This window comes from Vulpes vulpes, chromosome 7 (assembly GCF_048418805.1).
Source record: "Vulpes vulpes isolate BD-2025 chromosome 7, VulVul3, whole genome shotgun sequence".
Classification (NCBI taxonomy): domain Eukaryota; kingdom Metazoa; phylum Chordata; class Mammalia; order Carnivora; family Canidae; genus Vulpes; species Vulpes vulpes.
The window spans coordinates 120,240,232-120,255,003 of NC_132786.1; positions in this window are offsets into that span (position 1 = coordinate 120,240,232).

Here is a 14,772-nt window from a genome sequence, read left to right on the forward strand (position 1 = left end):
GAAAAGGCCTCAATCCAGTGATTGACAAAAATTCTAAAACTCCAAATAAGTTGAGAACAACTAAGTTAGCATTCCACCTCACAATTTGGAGAACAGTAAAGCAGCAAAAGCAGAGAAAGGGGTCTAGATATGTGGGGTAGGATGTCCCCACATCTCCCTTTTGTTTCCTGATTAACATAGAAGCAATCCAGTACTTCCTATGTGTGGTAGAGAGTTAACAAGTCAGGAAATGACAGATGTTGGTGAGGAAGCAGAGAAAGGGGAACCCTCTTACACTGTTGGTGGGAACACAAGCTAGTAGACTTGCTCTGGAAAACAGTATGAAGTTTCCTCAAAAACTTGCAAATAGAGCTACTCTACAACCTAACAATTGCACTACTAGGTATTTACCCCAAAGATAGAAATGTAGTGATCTGAAGGGACACTTGCACCCCAATTGTTTATAGCAGCAATGTCCACGATAGCCAAACCATGGAAAGAGCCCAGATGTCCATTGACAGATGAATGGATAAAGAAGACTTGGTATATATGTACAATGGACTACTACTCAGTCATCAAAAACAATGAAATCCTGCCATTTTCAATGATGTGGATGGAACTAGAGGATATCATGCTAAGAGAAATAAGTCAGATAAAGAAAAATATCATATGATCTCACTCATGTGGAATTTAAGAAACAAAACAGAGGATCCTAGAGGAAGAGAGGAAAAAATAAAACAAGATGAAATCAGAGAGGGAGACAAACCATAAGAGACTCTTAATCATAGGAAACAAACTGAGGGTAGCTGGGGGGGGGGGCAGTGTGGTAACTGGGTGATGGACATTGAGGACATGGGATGTAATGAGCATTGGGTGTGATAGAAGACTGATGAATCACTGACCTCTATCTCTGAAACCATTAATTCTATTATGTTAATTGAATTTAAATAAAAAAATTTTTTAAGTACATGAAGTGAGCTTACCCAGGGTGAGGGGGGTTCAGATGAATAGGAAGTTAATTTATAGCACAGAGCTCTGAGGTCAATGTCCCATGTTAAGAGACTGAATTGGAGTCATGGCTGGATCTTAGGGAATACATACAGCCAGAAAGAGTAAAGACAGGATCTGGGCCAGATGGAAGAGGTGACCAAGTTCATGAGGAGCAATCTCCATACCATGTCAATACCAAAAGAACAGAACACAAGTTATACCACCTGAGGGCACATTAGAAGTGGCAGCAGTGGACATGGAGTCCTCAAGGGAGGCTCTAGTGAGCTGCAAGTGTGTCAGCAAAAGAATAATGTGGTTAAAGTTATGAAAGTGGGATTTGATGTTTAAAGAACCCAACCCAAGGTCCGTGGGAAGCACGGATAAAGGGAAAGTGCAAAGCTGATGTTCCTCTTTGACTCTGAGGTAAATTTTGTAAAAGGAAGAAGAGAATATATGAAAGACTGAGATTAGTGTAAGAGATGCTCAACTTAACCCAGAGAGACCATTTTAAAACAGAAGAGTATGAGCTACTTAAAATTGATGTTTATGCCCATCCCCAAATATCCCAGTAGCAAAAATAGCAGGCATGCAGCAACATATCAAAATAAGGAAAATTGTCTTCCATAGCTGAATGCTAACGCCTATATTTTAACCTCCCATAACCACTCCTAGCCATTTGCCTTAGCAAAAGATATTTTGGATAACAAGCCCACTGATAAAGAGACCAGCAGACACACAGTTCTTGCTACGAAAGGATTAAAAAGGATTTATATTCACTGTCTCTTATGAGACTGAGCATTAATGAATGTCAACGTCCGTTAGACTGAGGCCCAGGATATCAGACTCGGGTGGATCCAGGCACTGATAACCCTTTCCTGTAGGAAGTGGCACAGTTTTCTCAAGAGAATATAGTAGTTTTGACTGGAAAGTGTTGAAAAAGGGAGTGCAGAGCAGGAGAAGAGACATGACTGGCCAGACATCTTTAGAAAGTGGAATGGAGAGCATTCATAAAGGCCCATCCCAGGGAAGCCCTAAGTATTTAGATGCCTTAACATGTGGGATTCAAGAGAAACGTCAAGTTAACTAGAACTGAACTTTGACCCTTTGACCTTGTAAATATTTTGTAATTGCCTTCAATCTAAAGGAAGAAGTCCTGTACCTGAAACTGATACAATGCTATATGCCAATTACATCTCAATAAAAAAAAAGGTCTTACTTGTTATATGGAAATCAGACTTTTCAAAATAGGTAATGATCATATGTATTTAGGATGTTCTTAGCTTTTCACCAATGTCTAAAACTAATGTATTTTTGACACAAAAATCTAATTCCTGAGACATACCCTATACTTCAGTCATTTCCGTTTAATTAGAAACAAATAAAGGAAAGAATGCATTTTTTTTAAAGGTGTGAAGGATTTCCAGGGATGGTGGTAGACTGAAAACTAAAAACCAGCGTAACCTTCCTAATCAATGTCTTTCATGAATCATACAAACTCGGCATCTGTCTCTTCAAAATGAGAAGGAAAGATATTTTTTCAAAGTCACATATTCTTAGAAAATTGGGTATGATGGTTTTGTGGAAGATAAAGGAATAGTGGGGCCAGGAGTTTCTATGGGTCCATTGGGAAAAGGGTGTTAATATACCGGGGCAACCATTCCTCATATTCCCAGAGAGTGGATATAGAAATACTAGAGCCCAAAGGAAAAGTGCGATTGGGAGAAGATCCTTAGGGTTTTAGGAATATTTCAGAATGATAATGTAGACGAGATATTTTGCAACCAAACCTTTGCAATCCTCATAGGTTAGGGTTGTGGTAAATTTTTTTCTTTTCTCTATTTTTTAGAATTTATGTAATCACAAAAATACTATTCATCCAATAAACATTAATACTTAGAATGCACCAGGTAGGCATTGGTCAGTGAGCAAAAGAGACAAAAATAATAATAATAGGGAATCTCTGAGGGGCTCAGTGGTTTAGCGCTTGCCTTTGGCCCAGGGTATGATCCTAGAGTCCCAGGATCGAGTCCCACATCGGGCTCCCTGCATGGAGCCTACTTCTCCCTCTGCCTGTGTCTCTGCCTCTCTCTCTCCTCTGTGTCTTTCATGAATAAATAAATGAAATCTTAAAAAAAAAAGAATATTAAAAATAATAATAATTCCTATGTGTATGTTAAATAAGGACATTGTAAAAGTAGATTATAAGAAGAAAAAGGCAACTTGGAATATTTTTAGCTTACTAGGTAAATATGTCTATCTATCTATCCATATATATGTTTTACTGTTTCTTTCCCTACCATCCTTTCATATTATGGATAATTCTTCTTTCTACTAATAGGATTATCCAAATTGCCTAAAGTTCATTGAGCAGAGAAGTTCAATATTCATAACCCACATATAATATCCTTAAGTTTTTAGCAAATTTCACTTGAAGAAAATCATAGAAAATAAATCATGATGCTTAGATTAAAACTTAAACTATTTTTTCATTCCATCATACCCCCTGCATTACCACCACAACACACATACAACAGCACGTGCACCCCAAAAACATTAGAGTTAATAGAAATGAAGAAACTCATTCCCAACTGAAGTATATTTGATAAAATAATGAATGTGGTTTTGACATGAATATTCAATGAGGTAAAAAGAAAGTTGTCTATTGCAGAATAATAAAAAAATATGATACTTTTCCATTAGGTGGCAGCAAAACTCTTTCATACTGTTCAAGTTACAGTCTTCAGTTGCCTCACACCAGGTTCGACAGGTTACACTACACACTCAGAGAAATAAAACTGTTCAATTGTCACTTCTCCGAGGAAAGGGCTCCATAAACATCAAGATATATGGTGTATTGAAATTAAAGGCTAGAGTAAATTGAATTTGAATTTGAAAAAAAGGCAACAATTATTTTATTTTATACTTCAATCCAAAGAATCAGTGTCAAAAATCTATATGCCAATAATACCCTAGGAGGGTTTTTTTTTCCTTATTTCTATGAAGTTGGCTCCAATGAATAGAGCTCAACATGAAATCAGTAAACATTGGCAACATGGAAAACATAAGGTTGTAACCTTTACCTCCTCCCTCACTGATCTGCCACTCGGGTAAAAGCTCCCCCTTTCCATAAAGTTACTTCTCGGGGTCCCTGGGTTGCTCGGTGGCTTCAGCAGTGGGCTCCTGATTTCTGCAGGCATCATGATCTCAGGGTGGTGAGACTGAGCCCCACCTCCAGCTCCACGCTGTGTGTGTGGCGGGGAGGCATGGAGCCTGCTTAAGGTTCTCTCGCTCTCCCTCTCCTTCTGCCCCTCCTCCCCCAATCTGGCTTTCACGCACTTGCACTCTCTTAAAAAAAAAAAAAAAAAAATAAGCTACTTCTAGAAATTCACACATCATCAAAATTATCCTACTTGTCTAAAATTTCCTAAATAAAAAAAATAAAATAATAAAATAAAATTTCCTAAATAAATATTTAAAAATTAAAAAAATAAAATTTCCTAAGTAAAGCAAAAATATTGACTTCCTTAATCCCCAGATTCAGCTATTCTAGAGGTCCCACGCCCATCCCCAAATTGGGCTTGCTCCCACCTTCATCAATATCCTGCAGTATAGCAGCTAAAGGTCCAAATGGGAGCAGAACTACACCAAGTGCAAGGATTCAAAGTACCTATAGCATGATTGTTGTCTGTGTAGTGGGAGAAATCCTCAAACACGGGCGGTGTGATGGTCTCCATCCCACAGTGGCTGGACTCGATGTACAAAGCAGGTAAAGATTGTTGACCAGAGGGGCAGGCTGCCCCGTTCCGCACTGGTGGAGGCGGTCATGGGCCATGCGGTCCTAGCCTCCTGAATGGTGTCCTTCCCAAATGTTCGGTTCAACATCAAGAGCCACGGTTGATGCTCCAGCATCAAAATTCTGTATCCAAGCTCCTCCTCTTGAGGACCTCACTCCGATCCTGAGTCCCTCTCTTGGCTTCAAAATACCAAAACAACCAAAACCTAACCCTGATATTTGCACACAGTAAATAGAGTAACTTGTATATACAGTGAAACTCAATTGTCCCCCCAACACTGCTTCCCAAGTCCCACTCATCAGAGGTAGCATGTTTTAGTGTCTCTGAGTTTTATTTTTCCTAAGCATCACCATAATAATGCATTGCATGCTTATTTTATTTCCTTTTGATTTTTCATTTTATCACAGTTATTGAAATATAATTTTCATCTAATAAAATACGCTGATTTTAAATGGACAGCTTGATGAATTTTTGACAAGTACGTACATCCCTCCATCCACTCTCTTATTCAAGATATAGGACATTCCATCTCCTGAAAAGTTTTCTCATCCAATCAGACCTTTCCCTCCCAGCCAGTCGCTGGTATGATTTCTATCACCACAGAGACCACATTTAGTGCAAAGTGATTAGAACAGGTAATGCATCTGTCCTCGGAGAAAGAAGTTTTATTATCATGAAACATCAGGCAAAAATGGATCAAACATTCCCATCTGATGAAATATAGCTTCCTCGGGTTGGAGAAAATTTGCTGAAAGCCTATCTCACGTGTTTCTTCAATGTGATTGTTTCCTTAGTAATTTATTGAAGTGAAATTCATGTAACGTAAAGTTCACTGTCTGAAGCGACAACTTGGTGATGTTTAGTACCTTCACGGTGTTGTGCAACCACCACTTCATCTAGTTCCAAACATTTCCATCCCTTCAAAGTAAAACCCCATACCCATTATGCGATTTCTCCCTGTTACCCGCCCTTACCACCCCCCAGAAATCCACATTCTGTCTCAATAGATTTATCCATTCTGGATATTTCATATACATAGAATCATACACGATCTGACCTTTGGTATCTAGCTTCTTTCACTGAGCATGACGTTCTCAAGTTTCATCCACTCCGTAGCATGCAACAGTATTTCTTCCTTTTTTATGGCTGAATAATATTTCAGTGTTTCCACCTTTTGCCCATTTACAAATAACAGTGCTGTGAACATGTATGTGCAAGTACTTATTTGAGTACCTGTTTTCTGTTTTGAGGGCTTCTCCTCGGGCTCTTAATTAACTGGTTCATTTTGCAGGACAGTGCAGAAAGACCGTCTGCTGCTCTAAGAGAGAAATACTAGTCAAAAGGGTTTATTTGGATTTTTTTTTTCAGTAAAGTCCCACTTATTTCCTACTTTGATGATGAGGATCTTTTTGTTTCAATTATGAAAAATAAAAAGCACCCAACCTCCCTTACCACTGGCCTTAGGAGAGGCAAAGAGACAGAGGTTCATCTACTATATCCTATCAGAGAAGCAAGCATGAATCATTTCTACCACATAGAGCATGATTCAAAGATCGGATAAAATCTCCCTTAATTTTGTTTCCATCTATTATTGGAGCTTAGATAAATTTTTTTTTATTTTTGGTGACGCAGGTTGCCCAGGTTTTGCAGGTCTATATTTTAGGGAAACTACTGATATTGGAATTTTTTTTTCTTTCTGAGAGTAACTGAACCCTCTGGAATGTGTGCAGGTAGGGGTCATTTTTTCTTACATCCTCTTTCGAAATCTTTGTATTCTTTTCAGCTTAATTCTTGTGTCTCTTCTCTAATTTGAGATGTTTTCTTCTGTTATGTCTGATAATATTCTTCCTGACATATCTTTTTGTGTCTTTTAGAACTCCTATCCTATACCAGGTCTGCTGGATTTACCCTTTCTGTCTCGTTTTTTTCTTTCTCTGATTTTTTACCTAAATATCTAAAGAGTTCACCCCACGTCTCTTCAACACTTGGTGGCCCTGTTTCTCCTGTACATTTCCCTAAAGCCCTGGGCAGTTTCACTACCAGCTGTCCCATGGACACTCTCTGGCACTGCCTTGTGCCGGCTGGGACCCTGGAGTCATGGTCCCAGTAGGCGCTCTTTCCACATTGGATCCTAAGAGAGCCTTCCCTTCCTCTTCCATAAGAATTCATACCACTCCAGCCAAACATCAATGTCTTTCTTCACTGATAGAGCAGAGCAGACTCACAAATTAGGTTTAAATTATAGCAGCTTCTCTTGAATGCCATGAAGGAAGGTATTCAAAGACATAGGCCTTCATAAGAAAGGAGTTCCTGCGGATACAACTCCAACCCCAAACAAGGTTACCTGCTCTCATGTTGGCATCTGTTGGGAGGGGGGGCTATGGAACAGAAAACATGCTTCAAAAAAAACAAACAGTTCTGTGTTATGATGATAGGAAAATGGGATATTTTATTTACTTTTTCCTATTTTCCTATTTTCTAGTATTCATTAATTTTAAAATACACAAAAAATTCAAAGTAAATTTTAAAATATAATTTTAAAGAATATTAATGTTCATGGCTTGACAGCCAAATAGTCAAGACTTTTGATGTCCTCCTTGTTTTTTAATGGATCAACTTCACTGTCCTTCTGTATCATATTCCCTATTTTAAAGAGGGGTCATCATTGCAAAGCACCCCCAAACATATAGGATATTGGTGATTTATGGCATTGCTCAGCTCCCGTGGCTTTCTAGCTCTTGGTCCAGGATCCTTTGAGGCCCAACAGCACCCTTTTACATTGGGCCCCATGATATGCCCTGTAATTTCTATCATTTTCTCATGTTCAGAGCAAACTAGCTTAAGTGGTTTCATTTCTTTGGAATAAAAAAAAATTCTCTAAGACAGAAAAAAAGTGTCTAGTGACTACAAATCATCAAATTGCTAATATGAAGGCTTTAAAAGACATAGCAGAGATTTGCCATATCCTAAAGAGGTAGTAAAGGAGCGGTTTGCCATTGCCAAAAGCCATTGCAACTGCCCTTGATTTGAGTTATAGGAAGAGAAATCAACGTGCAGCAATTTCAGTCATGAAGGCTGCTAACTCTGGAAGTCTGTTACCAAGACCTTCACACCTCTTTTCCCCATTAATGGCACTTTCCTTTAAAGGAAAATACATGCCATCAAGGTCAGAGTGGTAAGTGGTACTCTTCAAGTACGACAGTTAGTTAAAACAGTTCAGGCTTCAAATGCTTGTATTTTTCAAATAGACATGATTACTCTTACTTTACAGGTGAGGAAACTGAAGCTCAGAGAGTTATCTGTTTTGCTTGAGATCCCAAACCTAATAATTGGGCAATAAGTTATCAAAAAAACCCTAATAAGGAAGCAATAAAACCTTGGGCTTTTGATTCTAAGTCTTGTGGTTTTCCCATCCTTCCAGAACCACCATTTTAAGATAAGAGGACACAGCATTGATCTCAGTGAAGACCAGCCTAATGAACACAAACAGCAACAGAATGTCTTAAAAAGCTCTAGGCAAGGGATCCCTGGGTGGCGCAGTGGTTTAGCGCCCGCCTTTGGCCCAGGGTGTGATCCTGGAGACCCGGGATCGAATCCCACGTTGGGCTCCCAGTGCGTGGAGCCTGCTTCTCCCTTCTCCCTCTGCCTAGGTCTCTGCCCCCCCCCCCTCTCTCTCTGTGACTATCATAAATAAATAAAAATTAAAAAAAAAAAAAAAGCTCTAGGCAAAATCGCCTTTTCCAAAACATTTCTCCCACTACCTAACATATTTCCTCGTCCTTGTACTCAGGTCAGAAGAAACAGTGAGATGAAAGGAACAACAACTTCTGCCCTCATCAGTTAGCAGTGGATATTAAAATGACATTAGAAGTTTTTTTTTTTCAGAATCCAGATTTGCTGTTGGAAGGAACTAGCACATGTACATGTTGGAAAAGTTCCCCCAGGGGATTCTGCGGTACTGCTCTCACTCAAGAACAACTGCCTCATAAGGGTTTGTTGATAGAGAACTAAGAGCAAATTGCAATTTTCCCTCAAAATACATTTATTTTCAATTATGTATCAGGCCCTTGTAACATACTGATGAAAAAGTGTATCATGGCCCTGCTTTCATGGAGCTTACCCCTTATTTTACTAGAGCATGACAATTCTGTTCTATCCATGGGAGAAGAAAGAATTACAAGGTAATAGGGAGACTACAGATAGAACAACAAAAATAAACTGCCGCCCATGCCTTATACATCAGAAAAATTAATCTTAAAAGAAGCCAAATAAATACTAAGACTTGAGAAATAAAGATACTAACTTTAAAAAGTAATAATGTCCAAGCTAAATCCAGTTTATATAAGCACCAACACAACAGATTTGCTATAACAAGTTCCAGATAATCTTTAAAAGATTTATTTCTTTATTGTGGGGGGGGGGTAGGGAGAGAGACAGAGTAAGAGAGAGAGAACCTCAAGTGGACTCTGCACTGAGCATGGAGCCTGATACAGGGCTCAATCTCATGACCTAAGACCAACACCTGAACCAAAACCAGTGGACGCTTAACCAACTGAGCTGCTCAGGTGCCCCCAAATTCCAGATATTGTTAAAACATGAGCCCTGGAGAGAATAAATCATTGAATCTTGGAATAAAGGAGTGGAGGAAAGAACACTGCCATAAAATTCGGTAAAGAAATAGATTGCTCTGGGGGGATACACATATTGTGACAGAGAAGGATTAATGTAACTCTTAAAAATATTTCTCAAAAAAACTATTTCTCTATCTAGCAGACAATTGGTAGTTGTCATCATGAAATAATAGGTATTTGCATGGAAAACTGATTAGACGACTAATCAGTACAACTAAGAGTTGTACACCATGATTAACTTTGATTTGAGGGAGCTAACTCCAATGTGAGATCTCTTTTAATGTGACTTCCCTTAATTCCATGTCTTCACCCCAACTTCCACTATTTAATTTGGCACACAAGCTCTTCTCATGAGCTGGCCTCTTCCGTCTCTCTCTAGTGTCATTCCTCAAAATTCCCCACGTCTCTTCCCCCACCCACTCCCCCCAGCATGCCCAGTAATCTGGTCCCACGGAATTACTTACAGTTTCCCAAGTAAGCTATGATCTTCCCCTGTTAGTGGTTTTGCATATTTTCTTCCCTCTAACTTAGAAAGGTCTTAGCTTTATCCTGAAAAAGAAAACAGAATTTATGTTTGCTGGGCTGCCATAACAAAGTACTAGAGACGGGGTAGACTGACACCACCAATTTATGGCCTCACAGTTCTTCTGCAGGCTGGAACTCCAAGATCAAGGTACTGACAGGAGGACGGCCTACGGAGGGCTGTCTTCTCCCCGTGTTTTCACATCATCTTCCCTCTGTATCCAGCTGTGTCCAAATTTCCTCTTTTTACAAGGACATCAGTCATATTGGATGAGGCCAATATCCACATCTTAATCCGAATGACCACATCTTAACTTAATTAGGTTTTTAAAGACCATCTCCAAATACAGTCACATTCTGAAGTACCGATTGGACTTCAATTAAACGAGTGCTGGTGGAGACACAATTCAGCTCGTAATGCAAGTTGTTAGTGTTTATAATACACAGCTTGATAGGAAGTTCTTCTCTACGTCCTTCATCGTGAATCTTTCCCACTCAGGCTGGGTTAAATCTCCTCCCTCAAAACTCCCAAAGCAGAATATACATTCCTCTTGTCACATTAAAGCGCTTGTTTTGGGGGTGCCTGGGTGATTCAGCACCTGCCTTGGGCTCAGGTAATGATCTCAGGGCCCTGGGATTGAGCCCTGGTGGAGCCCTCGGGCTCCTTGCTCAGGGAGGAGGCATCTGTTTCTCCTTCTCCTTCTGCTCCGCCCCCAACTTGTTCTCTCTCAAATAAATAAAATCTTTTTTTTTTCTTTAAATAAAAGGTCTGTTTTCCATACTCCAAGATGTGTCTTTATTTCCTTTAAGCCAGCCTCTATCCCTGTTCCTGGTACATGCTGAATGTGCAAGACTCTTCGTATTTCTCTGCTTTATTGAAGTGTAAGTCCTTTGGCCTGGCTGCATCATGACACCACTTCCTAAGATAAGAGATACAGGACTAACAGATTTTGGCAATAATTTTTTTCACGTGTTGAGATTAAGAGCAATCCACGTAGAAATATCTAGCAGGGAGTTAGAAGTGTGAGCGTGGGCTCAATAGAGAAAACTGTGCTAAAAGCATGATTGGGTGAATGGATGTGGTCATTTAGGGAGAACCTATAAATAAAAAAGGTAGCATGGAAAAACCTCTAAGGAATGACAATGTTTTTAAAGACAAGAAAAAAGAAAAATAAAGTGGAAAGGTCAGCAAAATACAGGGAACTCAGAGAAGACGGCTTTGGTTTCTTTTTCGGTTGTTGTTGCTAGGTTCTTATTCAAGTCAGTTAACATCAGTGCTTATATTGGCTTCAGGTGTACAATATCGTGATTCCACACGTCTATCCGACACCTGGTGTCCATCACAAGTGCTCACCTGATCACCATCACCTGTTTAACCCGTTACCCCCACCCACCTCCCTTCTGGTAACCAGCAGTTTGTTCTCTACAATTGACTCTGCTTCTTGATTTTTCAATTTCTCTTATTTTTTCCATTTGCTTATTTGTTTTGTTTCTTAAATTCCACATATGAATGAAACCATATGGTATTTGTCTTTCTCTGACCTACCTAGTTTAGCAGTATACTCTCTTGCCCCATCCATGTGGCTGCAAATGGCAAGATTTCATTCTTTTTTAGGGCTGTTTCCATTGACTCCGGTTTACATACCAGAGACTAGAGTTCTGGGGATGAGCTGTTTTTCCTTTACGTTGCCACCAGGGGTCTCCAATAACTGCTGCAATGGGTCGGGCAGGGCCCTCAACAGGTGTCCTCTAGCTGCCATCACAGGAGTTTGTCCAGCAGTGACATCCATCGTGCAAGAAGACCAGGTGCTTCATGACAGTAGTGGTTTCTTGGATGCCTGTCACCCTGGACTGAGCTGAAGGTCAGACTGGTCTTCCAAATATCTCCTCACAATCTGTGCTGTACTGACCTCCAGGTACTCGTGGCAACAGCTTCACGTGCCATGTGACTGCCCTGAATTCCCTATTTCAAGAATTGGGACTGGGTATCAGCCTAGGACACACTAGAGCCCAATATATAGATTATATAAGGTTCACTAAGCCCCTCAGGCAGACTAGAAAGAACTGAATATTCTTTAAAAAAAAAAAAACCCATCATGAAAAAAAAATCCATCATGTTATTCTGACTCTACAAACTATCTTTCTTCTAAAAATAAAAAGATGAGACGGGCTCCCTGTGAGGAGCCTGCTTCTCCCTCTGCCTCTCTCTCTCTCTCTCTCTCTCTCTCTCTCTCTCTATCTGTGTGTCTCCCAGGAATAAATAAATAAAATCTTAAAAAAAATAAATACAAACTTTAAAAGATGAGAGAAAAAAATAAGTCTATCCCCTAGAACGAGAAAAGATGAAACTAGATAAAGCTGAAAAAATGTTTATTTCTTAAACTTTTGCCTTTTTAAAATTATTTCCACAGATATTCTTTCTGTAATGACAACTCGATCATCTCCAACAAGTTATGTTGCAATCAAGTTATGTGTTTGTATAACTTTACATTGGATTTTAAAATTTTTACTAACATGAAAATGCTCATAGTACAGAAAAGTAGAGATAGCACAATATCACCCTTAGACCCCCTACATAATTAACATTTTGCCATATTTATTTCTTCAATATATGTTTTTCCTGAGCTATTATAAAATGAATAATAAACATCATTTGCTTCAACCCAGCTACTTTAGCTTGCATTTCCAGAAAATAAGAGCATCTCCCACCTGTTGACAGTACTGTCAACACATCCAACAAATTTAGAAAATGTCTTAATATCCTCTATTTCCCCGTCTATATTTTAATATTTTTACTTGTCTCCAAAACGTATTTTATAGCCATTTTTATATGTTCAAAACAAGAAAATTTTGGTTGTTATGTCTCCCTTAATCTGAAGCAATTCCCATCCCCTCTTCTTTTTTCCTCTACGATATAGACGTTGTCAAAGAGACAACTCCAACGGAATTAAATTAGAAAATAACAAAAACAGAAGGAAATGTGGGGAATTCCTAAATATATAGAAATTAAACAATACTCTGCTAAGTAATCAAGAATATACCTGGCTGGGCAGCTGGAACGGGCCGCGTGAATCCTGCAGATGACTGTTACTGATGAGTCTCAAGGCTAGTGCTGGTGTTTGTTTGGCAGGGCCCAAAAAAGTGCTGGGGTGTTCAACCGTCAAATATGTCTTAGATCTGTCTTTGTAAACAAACAAACACACATTGGATGGCATCTCAGATAAACCCCAACCCCATTATAATCCAACTTTATAAATCCATTGCTCTATTACTCATTAAGGTCCAATCCAACTGCCCAGCCAGGTTGACCCCTCAAGGTCTTGTAACACAAAATGTGCCCTCTTACTCTTGGTGCCTTGGCTATGTTATTTTCCTCATTTTGAATGCCTGCTCTCATCTCTCTCTGCCTATCCAGATTTCACATGACATCAGGTATATGCAACGTTCTGTAAGCTATAAAACAATACGTCACTGTGAACTACATTAACTGGAATTCACACCCTCAAGAATCAGTTTAAGTCCCCCTCCTTCCAGGAAGGCTTAACTGCATTCCTGTAGCCTTCACTTATTTCTTTTTTCTTTTTCTTTTCTGTATTTCTGCCTGCTTGCCTCCCTTCCTTCCCTCTAAAGGTGCGTCGGCTGTGCTCTATACCTTCATTCCTCCACTCCCAATACCTGGTAATCACAATTCTGAATTTTGTATTAATCATTTCCTGGTTTGTTTCACAGTATTTGTCATCCACGTATGTAACCTAAAATAATAAACTGTTATATTTTGTCTTTTTCTAGACTTCACATAAAGCAATCACACTGTATTTATTTTGTACTTTGTTCCTTCTTCGTTATTTTCATGAGTCTGTTAGTTAATTTGAGTAGACATTATGTACATGGTTCCAAAATCAAAGCAATACAATATAATAAAATGTCCCGAAAAGTTTTACTTCTTCCCTTGTTGTAACCACCCTGTGTCCTCTCTACCTTCTTCCCATGGGCAATCACTCATTAGTCTTTTGGATCTTCCGAATATTAACACACACAACTGTATTAGGTATTTTTATTCCATTTTCCCCGTTTCATTCAAAGAATACCTAATATCACATACAGATCTTTCCACATCTGTACACGGAGCACTTTCTCATTCTTTCTGGAAACTGCATAACATTCCATGCATTCCAGAGCTTTCCATCTACCAAAGTTTCTATAATCAGGCCTCCATTAATGGACAATTGGATATTCTCTAATCTTTCACAAATACAATGTTGCAGCAGATAATAACTTATGTCATTTTTCTGTGTGCATGTATTCCTGCAGGATAAATTCCTGTGAGTGAGATTTCTGGGTTAAAGGGGAAATATGATTGTAACTTTGATGGGCATTACCAAATTGCCCTTTAGAAAAGGTTCACTTTTTATATTCATACCAATGATATAGAAGTTCCTGTTTCCCAGTCTCATTAAACTTAGATTTTTCCTAATCAGATTGGTGAAAAATGTATATCATTGTAGTTTCATCTGCAACTGTCTTATTATGAGTGAAGTTGGGTGTGTTTTTCTTGTTTAAGGTAATTTGCCTTGTCTGTGAGCTAGTTTTTCATGTCCTTTGCACGTTTTTTTCTCTTAGATTATTGACATTTACAAAATCAATTTCTAGAATATTAATTCTTATAACTACATGAGTAACATTTTTTCTCTTATTTGTCACTTGTCTTTCTGACTTTGAGTATGGTAGTTGGGCCATGAAGTGTTTTGTGGTTTTTCTTTTAAATATAATTAGTTTTGTCTGTTTTAAAATAGCTCCAGATTTTTAATCAAAGTTACAAAAGTACTTTCCTTTTTTTAAAATTTTTTTTCAAAAGT